Source organism: Pan troglodytes, chromosome 17 (assembly GCF_028858775.2).
Source record: "Pan troglodytes isolate AG18354 chromosome 17, NHGRI_mPanTro3-v2.0_pri, whole genome shotgun sequence".
Classification (NCBI taxonomy): Eukaryota; Metazoa; Chordata; class Mammalia; order Primates; family Hominidae; genus Pan; species Pan troglodytes.
The window spans coordinates 75,779,809-75,794,464 of record NC_072415.2 but is presented as its reverse complement, the minus strand read 5'-3'; the positions used below and the strand labels follow the sequence as shown (position 1 = coordinate 75,794,464).

The following is a 14,656-nucleotide window of genomic DNA, read 5'->3' as shown; positions in this document are numbered from 1 at the left end:
GAACATGGCATGGGTTACATTAAAGTCATTGAAATAATGTCTGTGAAGGGAAGATACTTGATAATTGTGCAACTCATTTTAATCAAGGGTTTTTAAAAGCAGTTAGTATAAACATAAACCTTGATGAAGAAGGAGATCTACCCTATCGTATCTGTAGTATCTAAGACTGAAGTAGGCACATAATTGACATTCGGAAACCATTTACGCAATGCTCATTTTCATTATGATCAACCTCATCTTTTAATATGAAAAGTTAACCATATAACAAGTCAAGATACAAATTCCTTGGTAAGTCAACCATGTTTATAAGTCACAATCACTTTCAAGAAAATTCCATCATATTTCTCTGCAGTATTTGAAGTATTTGCCAACCTCTTGAGCTAAATTGTCTTTACCTTGATCCAACTTCTACCAGAGTGCACAAGGATATTTAACTGGCATTGTGTATATTATCAGAGGACGAAATTTTCTTTTTTGAGATAAGTGTCTCTGTCATACTCTTTGTGGAATGCACTTGGAAAATCAGAAAACAGTGTGTGAACCACTGTGATCTGAAGTGAGGATGTTTCACGTGTTCCCCAGTATTTTTGGCAGTAACCAACTCTCCCAGGAACATATGCCCTCTATAGCAGGGGAAGAGTCGCATGGCCTCAGGTCAGGTGCCACCTTTCCTTATCAGTCTTTCACAAATGTTTGCCTTCCTTTTCAATCAAATCTCATTTTCAAGAGAAAGGCGAGTATAGCAGTTCAACTGGTTTCATTCTGTCCTGAGCTGGGTATCATGAAAGAAATAAGGGCTCTGAAGCATTATTTTAAAAAGCCTGTAGTTCTTTGTGGTTGTCAACCAGAAGTAATCCAAACTTAAACTTGAGATTTTTCTCACACACTGTATAACCTCTTTATAAGGCTTTTTATCTTCTTACAAATATCAACATGTAGAAAGATACCACAATAACTTTTATTACATTTAAATGAACTTGAGTACAGAGTCAGTAACAAATTGTTGACTTTTCACAATGGATTAAATATTGCCTCACAAATCTGTGCCTAAAGCAAAAACACTGCATCCCTCTTTAGAAGTCTATGTTGTTTATCTTCTATCTTCCACCGCCTTTCCTATCTGAGTTTCATATACAGGAGTTAAAAACAAGATTCATGTCAGAAAAAAATGAGTACTCTGCATCCATGCATGTGGTTTGGAGAGCTGACCTCTTCACTATTACTAGTTCTTTAAAAAGTGCAGAAAAAAAAAAATATATATATATATATGGATATACAGTTGAAGGAATGTCTACAGATCTGTACAAACTTTTGGACATTGGAATATTTCTGAAGAGAAAAACAAGAACAGGTTATATCTGAGGAGAGAAGGGCACAGAGGTAAATCACAGATGTCTCAGGCAGTAGTAGTGATGGCTACTGGATAAATGATTAATCTGAAACGGAAAAAAAATTGAGGAAGATTTGAAACCTTTTTGTTTGATATTTTAAGGCTAAAACTTGTATTTTGAAAAACAATTGATAATATTTTTCCATGTTTTACAAACTGAAATACATGAAAATCACCACAAGCAGTACTGTGATAAGCATAACAGATCTTAATCATCAGAATATAAAATAAAACACTGAAAAATATATTTTGAATGGACTGAAGCAAAAAGAAAAAACAAGAGGTAAAAATCCCTTAAGCAGTATTTACTAAATCAACGTCATTTGATATGAAATCACTTGATCATGCTACCATTTTGTTCCAATTATTTTTGTTAAACTAAGTGGCAGTGGATTAGTTCCAAGTAGACTGTTTATACCACTTAACTTTAACAGCTAATGTTATTTTACCAAAACAAATTCATTACTATAAAGTTTTCTTGGAATTTCTACTCCACTTGACATCTCTAGGAAACCACTTTTAACAGATCAAGTGACTATCGTGCTCTTAATCAAATGGTGTTTTCAAACTTACAAACAATGACTAAAGGTCCTTTCATGCAAAAAAAAAAACAAAAAACTGTTATGCATTAGCATATCAATTACTAATCAGCAAAATTGCAAGTCTTCCAAAACCTGTTCCATTCAAAGTCAACATGCTAAAAACATAACAAGTATACATCATATTCAGCCACTGCACACTAACATATCACCACAAGAGTAGTTTTAAAAACATGGCTAACTGCCAATTAATTCATACGTTCTAGACTGCTTTTTAAACAAGTACACAGTGCTGTATGCTTTCTAGAAATAATATGTGCTATGATATATAACTATCAGCTATACCAAAAGGAAATATAGGACTATTTTTGGTTTTGTGGCACTTAATGTTGAACTGGAATGTGTTTGTTGCAGTCCAATATAAATAAGCAATGGCTTATCACAATTAAAGACCACATTCCACCAAACTTTCTCTAAATTCTAGGCAAGGAGCAGCTGCTCATGCTCTCTGCTGTCTGGAGTCTGCCTCAGATGCAGGTCTTCTGAAACTGTTTTGAAATAGACTTAATATATAACACACTAACACACAGCTTATTATCAATTGGTAATGCTGATTTAAAGAAATTATGCCTCTCTTTTAAAAATTGGTATAGTTTATGACTAGATGGAGAATGATAGTCCAAGACTAAATTCAATTATTTGCATTTTCTAGAAAAACAAGTGTAGGAATGACATTTGAGGACTCTCAGTGTACTTAATAGAGTAATCCACAAGAATCAGAAAAATCCATAATGGTTGTCTGACAAACACCTCCAGAATCTAACTGATATTCCCTGAGACATTTTGTTGGCTGACCTATGAAACATAATAGTACAAGAAATCACAGTTGGAATAATAGCAACAAAATAGAAAAAAATCTTGTTGACCTATTGGGGGGAAACTGTCATTTCCAAGATTGCTTTAAGGTTGAACTACATTTAGGCAGCAGCATGTTTTTAATGAATCTTTAAGTAGGGTGAAAGATGTACATGTTTAAAAGTGGAAATGACACCATTCCACAGCAAGGGAACTATGAAACATATTACCATTGTTTTAAGATGAACCTTCTATTTACTAGTTTTTGTTTTGTTTTGTTTTTTGTTTTTGTTTTTGTTTTTTTGTTTGTTTTGTATAGTCTAGGAGAAGTCTGTTTCTTTTTAGGAATTCCTTGGATATTTAATGGTTTTATTTAAATTCCATGAAGAGACTGCCTGCTGATTCATCCACTGTCTTCTCTGAAGACTTTCATTTGCTCTTGTGTCCCCAGTACAGCTGCCACTGTCACCTGTTACCACTGAGGTCCTCCCTGTGATTTATCCCAGTCCACAGAGTTAGAGTAGTCTGCTTTGTGTAAAGGATAGTACTTATTCATTGCTGCTTTTGCCTATTTTTATTGTAGAACCCCTTAATACATTTTTGGGAATGCCAAAGGGGGAAAATATATTCTAATCCCCTCCTATTCATGACTGAGCAGATGCCATAATACAACACTAGAGAGAAAACAGTCCTGGACAGAATGTTTTCAGAGCTGAAGCCACACTTCATTTCGAACCACAACATTACCAGCCACACTATTCAGGACAATGTCTAAGAGATAAATAAAGAGGATGCCATTTCAATACTGAAAAATGTAATAGTTTGGTTTTCATTAGGGTTCATGTTAGAGGAAAAACATTTTAAAATCTTCAAATTCTGCTGCTCCTTAAGTTTGAAGATTCCCAAAGTGGTGGAACCACAGATTGATGACATGTTTGAGCTGCAATAGATGTTAGAAAAACCAAGGTAGCCCTTGCTTTACTTTGAACAAAATGGAAATCTACAGATTCCCAGTGAAATGCCCAAGGTCACACAGCTAGGTACTGATCCAATATCCATTGCATAACTGTATGTAATGAATATTTTAAAGTATTTGTTAAAAATTGCTCATTCTGGTAATAAGTGCTTTTGCAATGTGTGATCTTTGGAACTTATCATCTTTCCTAAAAGCCAAACAAAGTAGATTTGACTGTACTTAAATTTTTATACGACCATAAGTTTTAATTTTCTAAGTAGGTAATGGTAACCATCATTATCATTCAGAAGGGCAGAAAACGCAGTCTAAGAAGAAAGGGTGAAGGAACCTATTGTCTAGGGTTGTATGTTTCTATCTTACAAAAAAAATGAAGAGTGAGCTCTATCCAAATTTAAAATTGCTTTTTCCCTTCTAAACAACTCTGGAATCCAAAAATAATTTCCTACTACACTATGACACAAGGTAGCTAACTATTTCCACTGAAATTTAAACAACAGCCCAGTGAACATTGTAGAAATAGGGTACCAACTCAGGACAGTATATTAGGATATAAACTCTATATATGGGGCCATTTTGTTTGGCAAAATAAGTATCATTCCTATTGTACCCTTTTGGTTGGTGACATAAGTCCTATATTTTGAGATGACTGCTTGCTGCTGATATTCGCATTATAATCATCCTAAACTTAATTTTGCTATCTTCAGTTTCTAGTATAGTAATATACTAACATTAATTTGTTTCATCTGTATACCATTTAAAGTTTAACATCACATTCGATAATTTTAATTCTGATGAAAGAGCTCTCTCTTTTGTACTTAAAAGGTATAATTTTTTACATTTTAATTAGTGAGGCTAGGGACTCTCTGTGATATGTGACTTCTCACGTAAAGAAACTGCGATCAAATCCATTAGCTCCCTGGGCCAGATAACATTACAACCACAGACCACAACCTCCTACTGTTAACTGGCCTAAATATGCAGGCAGGGGCCCTGGAAATGAATCACACAGCCTGTAGTGTGCATCTGGTTATCAAACACAGAAAGAAAACTTCTCAAAGTGGATTACAGACTCAATTTCAACTAAGCACAACCTCTGCCATGGGTGAAATGAATTATTTAAAAGGGGAAACAAGAGTTTATAATTAACTAGAAGAAACATTCGTAAATTAAAAAGTAAACAAAGTAACAAGGCACAATCTTTCTGAGTTATTTATGTAATAAAATGGTAAAATTATATTCAGAGAGTTTTTTATAATTTATTCTTACAAGAAATCTTAGCTGTATCAACTATAATTTTTAATTTGCCCTTGTATTTACCTTGGGCCACGTGTGATTTATGTGACTTCAATAAAAGTCAGCAGGTTTCAATAAACACTTTGCAAAATAGCAGAAAAGAGATTCTACCAGAATGAAAATCTCTACTATAATCTGAAATGAAGATATGGACAGATGTCTGCATATTCATTTGCACTGGTAATTTTATCTGTGAGACTTGCAGAAAAACAAGGGGGAAGTGCTTGCAGGGGTATCTTTCTGCAGAACCAGCAAATCCCCAGAGGAGGCACTCGTGTATTGCTGGTTACAGCTAGATCTGCTCTGCTTGTCAGACGCTGGGGAGATGGTCACACACAAGACTCTGATCACATGTCTTCTTTCCTTGTCCTCAGCTCCCCTTTATCACCCCACCAAGTAGCATCTGATTCCTTCATCCAAGGAAGAAAAAGCTTCCATCTCAAACCCTTTGCAATCAACTAATGCATGTTAGTTATTTTAGAAGTTCCTGAAACTTCCAATTTAAGCTAAGGCTTTGAAGACTTCCAATCAAGTAAAAGACATTTGTGTGTGTGTAAGAGAGAGAGAACTGTGATGTGATACAAGCTATTAATGCAATAAATGTAAAACCTTATGAAATCCAGGAAGATTGTAATCATTCAGCAATAAATATCCACAGCACAGAACAATTTGTGAGTTTAGTATTTTATAAATTATTTCTGAAAGATCTGACAAAAAAGTATTTGCTCAACACAAAAATATATTCACTTCCTTATATCAGTATACACTCTGAGGAGTTTATATCAGCTTTGCCATCAGAAAAGCAAAATGCTGAATAACAGGGAAACCAGTAAAGACACTAGTGCCCAGGAGAGACAGTCATTTGATTTTTAGGCCAAGGAAGGCTGAACAGTGGCCAACTCCGCGTGCTCTCCACCCTCTCTTCTTCATTGGACACTAAACACTAGAGTCAATTCAAGGGTAAATTGCAGTAATATAGATGCTTTACAATTATCCTTTTATAAGAAAGGAAAAAGCTCTGTGCTATTAAATCAATAAAAGTAGACTTAAGAAGACTTGTGAGTCTGTAAAGTGATTGTTAACACAATTCTAATGACCTCTTGCAGCCCTTAATTACAATAATATCTCACGTTGTAAGTGCACAATGCCCTTTTATTAAAGCTGCAACCTTAATAGCTTTTAGCAGGGTGATGGTCTGTGCTACTGATTATTGTTTTCTTTATTTTTCTTTCCTCAGACAGACTCGGCTACCTTTCCCAGATAAGACTATTGACGTTGGATGTTACCTAATTGCTCTGCTATCCCACTCCATATTAAACACTAACACAGAAGCAAGACTTCCACAAAGTTGCCAGTCTTCCTATCTGTCTCAATTCTTTTGCATTTTAATTCATACTGTTCCAAATAGCCTTAAAAATAAAGAAAAGGATTCTTCATGCATTTCCCCTTGACATATAGAACAAGAAAATATCCTAGGTAAACCAAAGTCTAACTAGTTCTTTAGGAAAGAAGTAATTCTTGGTGAGTTACTGAACGTTTCAAATGTAATTAATTTTTTTCTTAGCTCTTTTCTCCCATAACAATTTGCCTTTATAAAGACTCTCTTAAAACTATTTAGATATTGTGTCTACGCAAACTTTCCTTTAGAAAAAAAAGACTGCTACTGCTCTTAAACTCTTAAAATACACATTTTTTGTGTGAGGTGTTATCTGCTTTTAAAAATACATACTTGTCACTTGGCAAGGGCCATATATTAACAAGTCACTTACATTTTTCTCTTATTTTTTGTATAAAGTTATGTTTATCTACTTCTCTATGAAAAATGATCTGAACACCTGTCTAGTAGCTACAGAAATTATGAGGACAAGTCTTACTTAAAAGTCTCACTTAATAAACGATCTAATAGAGACAAGATATTTATTGCAAAGCAAAAGATGTTATAAGTACATTCCTCGTTCAATTTGCAGATCTCCAAAGCCTTGATACACCCAATCCTTGATGGTTTCTCAATAGTTTGCCATTTGCCCAGTGCTGGGTGAACTCATTGCCAATCTTTACTCACCTGAACTATGACATTTGAGAAATCCGTAGGGTTAACGATCTAAAACGTGAAGCGGTACAGAATAACGGGTCTTTTCTCATTAATCCACACTGGAAGGTTGAATACCAGCAAGTAGCAGTGTACCATGTGCACCCATGAAGAAGTCCACCATGCATTCAGAGAAGCAGGGCGCCCTTTTCCCAGCGCACACTTAAGGTACTGCCAGGCGGAGGGGACGCAGGATGCAGATGAAACAGATCAGCAGAATACTAATTACAGGGGAAAAAAGCAAAGCACCCTGAAGTGAGCTCCACCTTCACGAAAGGTAAAAGGTGTCCAGAGCGGATGGTTCAAAGGACTCCTGCCCACAGCGGCGCATACCCCCTTCCAGCCTCAGACCTCTGCAGAACCCGGCGGCACAGCCGGCGCGGAGTTGTGCCCCCATCAGTCCGAGGTTGAGGGAGGAGCCTGCTTGTGTTCCTCTTTGAGGAGAGTGCTCCAGCCTGCCCATGTTTGCCGCTGCACCTGGAGAGTGCCGGGATTTGCTCTTACCCTCAACTACTACTCCTCGTGTCGCACCTGGTGTCTGTCAACACCGGCTTTCCGGGCCAAACGCCCCCGCCTCCGTCCACAAGCCTGTCCTGCCTTGCAGAGCCACATCTCACTGCAACACGCAGTAACTTGGGGACGCCAAGGGAAACTCCGCACGGACATCCCCGCCCGCTCTCCGCTCACTGATTAGTCCTGCTTCCAAAGGCGCACAGCAAGGGCGCACATCTGCCCAGCGGCGCCTCCCCAGCCCCGCGCAGGCAGACACACTCACCTGGGGCCTCGCTGCCCTCCCCACGGCGTCAGACGCCAGGGACCCGTGCGTGTGCATCCGAAAGAACGTGCGCTCGGCTGCCGGACGCCCGCGGGCTCTTGGGGACCCAGTGCGCGCAGCTCCGCGCGCGGGGCAGACTGGAGGCACCGGCTCGACACCCGCTCGGGCCCCCCCGGCACGGGCTCCTCCTCCAATCACAGCCCACTCGGCGGTGCGCGGGGACCCTGCCCCAGCCTCGGGCGCCGGGGGCCCGCTGCGTCTGCTCACAGCGAGGGGCCCCTCCGGCTCGCCCGGGCAGCTGAGACGCAGGGTCCGGAGCCAGCGGGAGCGCGCGGCCAGAGAGAGGGCGAGAGGGCGCGCAGGAGAGGAGGAGAGAGCGCGCCGGAGCCGGGGCCGAAGAGGGAGGGGAAGAGGGCGACGATGGTGGGCGGCGGGCGCCTGCTGTCAGCGCCGTCGGAGGCCGGCCCAGGGAGCCACTGAGACTTCCGCGCCTCCCGGAGACCCGGTGGGAGCTACTGGAAAAGAACGCGAAGACGGAGCCGCTCGGCCGCCACGCGCGCACACACACACGCGCGCACCCTCGCGCACCCTCCTCCACCTCCCGCCTGGCGGATCTGTACAGATGGATTCCTTCGCAGGAAAATAAAGAAGGGGGGTGAAAGTAGGAGGGGCTGCAGCCCATCCATCTCTCCGTGAGGCATTTGCATCTGAAAGCACGGAGCTGGAGGAGAGTTTTGAGGGTATTTTCAAGCTGCCCCTCCAACACCCACCTTAGCCTGTCGTGAAAGCCGTGATCAATTGAGCTCCTGAGGCATGAAGGCAAAGTCATAAAACTAATCAGAACTTACAGTTTTCTTGCTTGATAGTTTTGCCCTTTCAATCTCCTCGGACTGCCCTAGTTCTACTTTTTTTTTTTTTTTTTTAACTTGCAGACAATTTTCTCCCCTGCTGGGCTCTCTAATGCTAAACTTCCAAAGTGTATGATTTACTCGCAGTGCGGGACAGAGGACCCTTGCAAGGTGTGGAAGGAAGGAAAGAAGGAAGGAAGAGGATCTGGTCTTTTCTTTAGAGCGCGGTGCAGCCCCTGGAGTTGAGCACGCTTTGTTTTCCCCTGCTCTGGTGCTCGCTTTAATCTGATGACTGGGTGTTCTGTCATAAGGGTTAGGAGGGGGAAGAGATCATTTCCAACTACCTTCCTTTCATTTTTCTCACTCTACCAATGGAAAGTGTCCTCTTTCTCTTACGCACTTATTCTTACTTAACCTTAGCAGTAATTCTTCGGATACCAGTTACATGGGCTTAGGCTTGTCCGTGCCGTTCTCTCTGATTTCTTGTGCAGTCAAGCACACTTTTCTGTCCCCAATCCAGCCTCTCCTGGCCATTTAACTGGCGCCATGCCTCCCCCACCTCGCCCATTCAATTTAGTCAATGTTTAAAACCGAATTCTATGCTAATAATTCTGACAGCAATTATGGAATCCTGTTAAGTTCCAGATACCATCCTATGTTGCTTACCTAACATTAATGCATTTTAAAAGTTCTAACTCCAACCCCAAAGCTCCCCAGATCCAGGGCTGCTTGGATGACCATTTCATGGTCCATTTCCACTCAGCTGTCAGTCATCACCCAAATTCAAGATGCTTAGAAAAGACCTCCGTATCTTTTCTTAGATATTAGCTTGGATTTTCCCTGTATGTTCTTTTCTGTCAGGGGCACTATCATTCACCTGGTAGCCAGGTATCAAACCTTGGCTTCATCTTTGAGCTCTTTGAAATACTTTTCTGTGTTAAAATGCTCAATTATTCTGGCTCATGTAGTACAATCTTTAGATTCAATTCAGATTTTTCTGGTAACATTACATATATTTGCCTTGTTTTGCCTATGAACTGACTTCTGGGATGAGATTTTTTCTTATAACTGTTCTGAACTAAAAGCTTCAGGAGGGCTGTGATTAATATTCAATATCACCAAGACACAGCACATGTTCGGCCCATAGTAAGCATTTTTTGAATAAAGAAGTGTTTGTATCCCATCTAGCATTTATCACAAATCTGACCATACCAAGCTATTTTTAAACTGCTCGTGGATTGCCTGGGTTGTTCATCTATAGGAGGTCATATTGTGATTGGGAATCAGAAACTGCACTGTTTTCATCTACTGGCTTGTTTTGGTCAAAAGACATTGCATAGAAAAGGAAAATGTTTTGAGGCCCTTTAAGAAAAAGATATTTTTCCTTAAGTTTTCATATTTTTTCTCTTCTTATGACTCCACATAAATGTTGATTCCAAATGCACGCTTTCTTCTTAAACCATTCTATGTGCCTTCCTTTTAAAAAATTTCCTCAATAACCTCTACAGAATCCAAAACAGGTGAAGTAATTTCAGTTAACCAAAATTCTAGCCCTGGTTCCCACACTAACAGCTGTTGATCTTAGAGGGAGGTCTAGATTCTTCTTGTCCAAAAGACACAACCTAGAGCAAGGGTAAGAACTGGGAATAATACAGACAGAAACCAAGGGACACCTTTTACCTAAGGGATGGTCTCTTTCTGAGGTGATGGCACATAAGCTGAAATGTAATGATGACAATGAGTCAGCGTTGTGCAGCTCTGAGGGAAGAATGATCTAGGCAGAATAAACAAGGGGAATGTCTGCGGCAGGAAGGGGTTGGATGTATGTACTGCAGGAGGGGAGGAGAATGGAGATGGATTATGTTGTAGTAATAGATATGGAATAGATCTTTCCAGGTCTTCCAGCCCCTGAAAGATGTTTATATTTTATCTTAGGAGGAAGCCCAGCATCAAGAACAGCAAATAAGAGTTCACCAGGCTTAAGCTGTTGTCAAGTTTAGGGTCAACACATGTTTTATTAGGTCCTTTCTCCTCTTCTTTCTTTTTCTCACAATTTCTGGTTTGATTAGAAGACACAGTTTTGTGAGAAACGCAACAACAACAACATAAAAAAACTGTAGTAGATGAATCCCAAGGCACTGCCAATTATTTAAGATTCCATAAACTACAAATGCAAGCCATAATGTCTTACTTAGAAAATTTCATGTTTTCTTATACATTTCAAATGTATATTATAATATTTCTATTCATATGTGTGTATATATTTTCAAATTCCCTCAGTTGAAGGCTTTATGTCTTTAGTGTTGTATATAGAATTATTTGAATAACTGTTCCCTTTTATACCCTACTTTAAAAAGCCTCTTTTCAATTTATTTTCACTGTCTTGATTAAATTAAGAGAAGTTAACCTGCTCTGAAACTATATTTTGGAGAAGGAGGAATCAGTAAAATGTAGGAGAATTCTTTCACGGTTTCTGTTTGTATGAAAAGTATATTCTTAGGTGTTTTATCATCCAAAGTAGATACGATGCAAGCAAGTACTTTCTGATGAGATTGCTGATCAGATTTTATTCATAGTCATTCCATTATGATCTTACTCTAAAGCCAAAGACATAGGCCTGGTATCTGGTAGCTAAGAAGAGAACAGATGTAATCCTTGAGAACTAAGCAGTTCTAAACATTCTGGAGAACCTCAGGTAGGAAAACAGAGATATGGCAGAAGGTAGGAGGCTCTCCCCATAAGGCCACAAAAGGTCTTAAAACATGGGACCACTTATGGTTTCTTGTGAATGTTTCTCCCAATATAAACTGTGAATAATAATAAAAATTTATATTTAATGCTTAACATTTTTTTCTGAGGGTATCTATGTCCTTCAATTTAGTTCATCTAATTAAATATGATTCCATCTTCTGGAAAGTAAGGACTTCTAGCACAAGGTAGCCATTTAGTGCATATTTACTGAACCCCTGCTATATGGTTCCTCAACTGGGGCATGGGAACACAAAAATAAATAAGATTTAGTTCTTAACGTCAGGAACTTCTCAATCTACTCTGAAAATAAAGAGGTGTGTACATCTCCACACACCACGTGATGAGGTGGGCACAAAATGTCACATGTGGGAGTACAACAAAGGGGCCATATGATGAAAAACCTTGAATGAAGGAAAAATGTTTGGAATGTGCTGTGAGGACAAAAGGGGCTTTATTGAGGAGTGTTATGAAGAAAAATGGTGATCATATTTGCATTAGAAGAAGAAACACCCTAGCCCCTTGTTAAGTCAGTCTTGGACCTGAGGTGAAAGAAATGTTTAGGAAGTCGTTTTAGAAATCCAGTTGCTGGGAAAACCCTTGGCCTGGACTCTAGTTGTGGCACTGGAATTATATGAAAGTTCCTTGGATATAGTCAGAAAATATAAATAGATGTCAAGATTTTTTGACTAGAGTCATCACTAATGCAGCATAAATAATCACTAAAAGAAGAAAGATGTTGGTACCTCAGATTGGCGTCATGGAGTCAACCCCCAAACAGCATCACTCATGACCATGCCACTTCATAGAGTAACCAAACTAGAAAAATCCAAAATCTGAGGTAATACAACAATTTTGCTTCTTACGATATACTCAAGGTCTCCTCCTTCACTATCCAAAAAATTCAGTTTTGCACAAAAATGAATACTTACCTGGAGAGTATATCACTCAGTTAAAAGACCCTAAAATATTCATAGAATAAAGGAGCTGCTTAGACGCCACAGAAATATTTAGAAAATGCGAAGATTACCGGGCGCAGTGGCTCAGGCCTATAATCCCAGCACTTTGGGAGGCCGAGGCGGGCAGATCACAAGGTCAGGAGTTCAAGACCAGCCTGGCCAATATAAAGAAACCCCATCTCTACTAAAAATACAAAGTTAGCCAGGTGTGGTGGCACGTGCCTGTAGTCCCAGCTACTCAGGAGGCTGAGGTGGGAGAATCGCTTGCACCTGAGAGGCAGAGGTTGCAGTGAGCAGAGACCACGCCATTGCACTCCAGCCTGGGTGACAGAGTGAGGCTCCATCTGAAAAAAAAAGGCAAAGGCAAAGATGTTTGATGGGGTCTAAGGAACTTTATTATGTAATCTGGGAGAACATAAGTGCAAATCCTCACGGAAGGATTCTGTGCAGCTTTCAGCCTGTGCTGCCAGAGATGGTGCTTCAGCTGGGAGTTTGCAGGTAAATTACTCCTTCCCTGAACCACTTAGAAAAATCCTTCAGAAAAGGAATGAGAATGAAAGGACACCTAGTGGGGTTGGAAAGCAAAGGTAAAAGTCCATTTTAGCCCCATGCTCAGCAAACGAAGTGGTTCCTACTATTATTCCAGTCTCCTACAGATATTTAGGGTTTCCTTTCAGGCATGAGAAAATCTGTGATGGTGTGTGTCATTGGTTAACGTCTTAAAGTAGGAGTTTAATTTTCTCCACTACATGTCAAATTTCAATATTTTCTTTCTGAAGAACAAAGTCAAACAGATAAACATGTGATTTCAATTTGGTGTCAAATGTCAATCCAGGGGAACACTTACTTTTTAAAATAGCACATGATACCACTGATGTGTGAATGTATCTCTGGATTCAGAATAGTTGGGACAAAAAATATTTTTAAAAAGCAGCTGAAATCAAAATTGTCAGAAATAATACAGCTAGGCCCACACTGTCTCTCGAATTATAGTTGTTCTGTAAAAGCCTTCTAAAACCTCAAGAGAGAAAAAAAATAATGCAAATTTCTGCTAAGCATTTCTCTATCTTTCACTTGTGATAAGCCATAGAATCTTTTTTAAAAAGTAGATTTTTGCAACATCTCAATTCATTTCAAAAATATTTCTTAAGTATGTGCTATGTAGCAGGTTCTATGCCAAAACTTGCGATATCTACCGAGCAAGTAAGACCAAGGCCCCAAGCAGGTACAGGCATGAATGTAACTAAAATACATACAAGTGAAAGATTAGGCTAAAGTCACTAAGCAAATAGCAAGTAGTAGGGTATGGGATTTGAAGGAGGAAGATAGCACATGCTACTGGAGAGTCCTAAAACCATTAACCAATGTGACATTTCATTTGGGCCTTGAAACATGAGTTGGATAGAGACAGGAAGGGACAGCAGAAAATTGAAAGAATGTTCAGAGAACTTTAATCTTCCAGAAGCATAAGGAATTAATTTTTTTTTTTTTTTTTTAGCTAAAATGAGATATATATAATTCTCTACTCACCTAAACAGAAAGAGAGCTTCCTAAGCATGCACTCACTCGGTCCGCCTGCATTTGTACTTGGAGTACTGTTTCCCCCCTCCACTCCATGCTCACTGCTTTTTTTTCTCAGAAGAACTAACCTGATTGCTCCCTGCATGTAGATCCAGAGAGCTGGGTTGCCCTGGGTTCTGCAGGTTTTATAGCTGGTGCCACTCAATTTTATTTAGTGCTCTCCTAACAAACATAAAATGTGCATGTAGAAATGACCCTACTTCCAGCTGACGCATTGAGCCAAGAGTACAACTCCCTGGTGTACGTGACTTTGAGGCTAAACTCATATTCAAAAGGAAAATTCAGAAGGGGAAAAATATGAGAAAAAACTACATGCCTTAGAAAGAAAGATTAGATAAAATAAGCCAGTTTATTCAAAGGTGAACTTTTAGGAAGAGAAGGATGTTTAATAAAATATTGAAATACTGCCACCCTATAAGATACTTATGGTGAAGAGCAGTAATCCTTTTATGAACTTGAACTACTTTGTGCACAAAGGTGAATTCTGAGGCAGTCATTATCTTTGTGAACTGCAAGTGTCTCCACTTTCCACTTTTAGGTCTGAACGATTAAAAAGGGATGTAGCAAGCATCTCCTTCACTCTATCCTTATCTAGCAAAATGA

At 39.4% G+C, this 14,656-nt stretch overlaps 1 protein-coding gene across 2 annotated transcripts in view; it reads right to left on the bottom strand.

Moving 5' to 3' along the window:
* The window catches only part of CDH7 (cadherin 7), a 137,228-nt gene extending 129,172 nt beyond the window's left edge, over positions 1–8,056 (bottom strand). Inside the window, exon 1 of one of the 2 annotated variants that reach the window (XM_009434118.5) lies at positions 7,116–8,056. The gene's annotated coding sequence lies outside the window, so the exon portion shown is untranslated. The remainder of the gene's footprint in view (positions 1–7,115) is intronic. The other variant, XM_001149161.6, reaches the window with a different exon arrangement.
* Between the last annotated feature and the right edge of the window lie 6,600 nt (positions 8,057–14,656).